The sequence below is a fragment of the Rhipicephalus sanguineus genome, chromosome 8 (assembly GCF_013339695.2).
Source record: "Rhipicephalus sanguineus isolate Rsan-2018 chromosome 8, BIME_Rsan_1.4, whole genome shotgun sequence".
Lineage (NCBI taxonomy): Eukaryota > Metazoa > Arthropoda > Arachnida > Ixodida > Ixodidae > Rhipicephalus > Rhipicephalus sanguineus.
The window spans coordinates 74,263,683-74,266,843 of NC_051183.1; positions in this window are offsets into that span (position 1 = coordinate 74,263,683).

The window sequence follows — 3,161 nt, forward strand, 5'->3', positions numbered from 1 at the left end:
GTACGTTTTTTGGCACTGCATCGGACTGGGAAGACTTGTACACGTTCGTATGCACTGGCAAAGAGCTGGGTCCCACTGGTAGGACCACTGGCATCGCCGCCGTGACGCTGGCGCTCACTGGGAAGCCATGGAGACGCTGTAATTTTCACTAGAGTGCGCTCGTTCATACTGGAGCCTGTACTGTTTCTGCCACTTCCACGCGCTGCTTTCAGTATTGTGCGCGGCGGAATGTTGCGGTATCTTTGAACATCGAATGTTTAGTACCGATAGATGCTATCCTAACAGGTCCGAAACATAAGTTTCTAGCTTGGCAGAGAAAGAGGATGAGATACGCACTATTTTCATGATGCACGTAATATGGGAAATCGCTGTCATTTTTAATGGTTCCCTATCGAATGTGAAGAAAAATAGGTTGATTACCCAAAGCAGCCTACGCTGATCATATTGCTTTCTAGGACGCCTTTTTTATTCATACAGTTTCAATAACGTCGTTAATTCTTGCAGAGCACGTTGCACCAATGAATGCACATTTGGTGCATGCCGCGCGCGTATATCACATTTGCATCCGTGATGTGTTGCCGTAATGATTCCATACTAGTGTTCATAAATCTGGAGGCGTTGTCTGAACCGACACAGAAAATTGATATAACGCCGCGCAGTTGGCGAGAAGTAAATGAGCTCTGGCTTCGCGATCCCTCTAATGGAGGCCAGAAAAATAGCTGCCGTTCGATATCGCCACACCCGAAACGCATCTCGCGCAATCCTTGCACTTCTACTTACTTCAGCTGCACTTTAGGCAACACATGGAAACGTTCCGACGCTAAAATGCAATAACTTCAATCATCGCAACTCCCCAACGTCGAGATCGGTCCTACCAATTGTGACTCCCAGCGAGTGTTCGGCCTCGCGTGCCGGCCGAGTCCCTCTACATGTTACCGGCGCTTCTTGCTTGAAGTACACACGATTCCGTCATGCAAGAATGACTTTAAAGTACAGTTTGCACATCCGTTAACCTAAATGAACCATCTTTTAGATGCGAAGCAGCTTATGGTCGAGCCTGTTCCCTCCCTGCGCTCTCCACACCACCAGTGCGCATGCGCAACAGCTGGCCCAAGCTTCTGGAGGAGACCGCTAGAGGCGCCACGGCAGCTCCGCTAGATGAAAATGACCCGCGCGCGCTCCGCCCATATCCTCCCGGCAACGCCACCGTCAACGCCACGATGAGCGCCAGCGGCAGCAATGCTGCTGCGGCTGCTGCGGAGAAGAGGGTCGAGCCGCTGCCGCGAAACGGCAGCGGCGGCAAGCCTTCCCGAACTTCGAGCGAGAGAAGTGGAAGCGCACCGGAAACTCCGCCTGCACGAATTCACGGAAGCAAAGAGGGCTCGCGCTGCCGAAGCTTAACGTCAACGCCGGCAAGCAAACATCGAAGCGGCGCGGCAACGCGAAGCCGAAGCGAAACGTAAACGCCGAGCAGCGGATCCCGAAGCGGTGCGGCAACGCGAGTCGGCGTCGAAGGCAGCGAAACGCTTGAAGCAACTTGTGGTTCATCGTGGCGCGTTAATGGCAACTCTTTGCGGAACTTTAACTCGACCCATGAGCTGCTCCGCATGCTACTCAGGGTTCCCTTTACGGGGAGATATGTTCAATTTTTTTTCTCGTGTACGGTGTCTGCACAAGGATAGTTGACCATCGATGCGACGCGCTTTCAGCAACGCACACAGGCTGTCACCGAAAGCGGCCGGCCGCACTCGTCGATACTTCTCTGACTCATAGAAGACATACTTGTCAACTGGTACGCCTTAGCCAACTAACACATTGGCAGTTTTTTTCAGCGCACTGTATTTATTTTTTGCAGAGCGGTTTTATAGTTGTAAGTATCGATAGAACTGCAAATTAGTAGAGGCACGCCCGCAGGACTGGCATATCGTCGCTTGCGCAAGAAAACTACTCAATATGATATCATGTGCGCGCGTATTTATCGAACGAGTCATCGTTAAGCTTCTGTACATGTTGGCCACTAGAGAGAGCGAGAAACGGCTAGTATAAATCGGCTGTAGCCGCCGACAAACTGTACCCTGCTCGTCGATTCACGTGATATTTTTTGGAGTTCCGACGGGAATTCTTAAAGAAGCTTGGCGGTCTGGTCATTATCGGCATGTCATTAGTTGCCGCCAGCCGTTTGATTGCGTCTAATAAAGAAGCAAGCTTTATTTGGAAAGGAAGATTGCGGCTTTCTTGAGTATCCAACACCCAAATATGAAATGAAACGGTGTGGTAGGGTCTTGACTAGTTCTTTTACGGCGAGGTCAACGTGTTCTGGCCTACCGTAGTGGTAGAGTACTCGGTAGTGGATCAGGATGCGGCAAGTTGGAATCCTGATAGCGGAAGCTTTTTTTCTCATACGGCTTTTCTTTTTATTGCTTTATTGCTATCTGGATCACTTTCTATACCGAAATATTTATGTGCGGCAGGTATGCACTGCCATTTTAGAGCTGTCGAGCGGTTTTCCGCTTGAGTACCCAGCGCCTTCCAGTAAAACGCCGCTCCAGCGCCCCAATATCCCGCGCGACACTGGGCCCATAAGCAAGCATGGCACTGGACGCTGGTACCCAGTAGCGCTGGATTTTGCAATAGAGATAAAAGCGAAATTATCGAAATTGGTGCACGGCAACAGAAGTTATTACTTCCAAGTTCAAAGCCCCAGCCGACGACGGGAACAAATGTTCCGTTTCGCATTTCCCTCTGCACTAAAGTCATTGGCAGGCTCGTCACGTGCTACTAATAGAGACATACTGGAAGTTTCCCCTCATGGCAGCCGTTGCGCAGCGCGTCGTTTTGCAACTGAGAAATCTTGGCATATAAAACTGAAATTCTTCTATACGTGACGATCTAAATAGCTGATTTTATATCGCACAGCAGTGGGGCCCAGCTAGGATCATATGAATATTATATGCAACGTGTGCCAAAACCCCGAGCCATTGTCGTCACTGCCACGGGATGAAGCGTCACTTCGGATCAGGAAAATAGCCACTGGTTGTCGCTGTCATCCGAAATCAAATTGCTTTCTCCGTTGAAATAAAATTATAGCAGCTTTGGTTTCGGCTTACAACTTGCACCACAATATCGGTGCATGAAAGCGACATTCTTAATTAGTCAGCTGG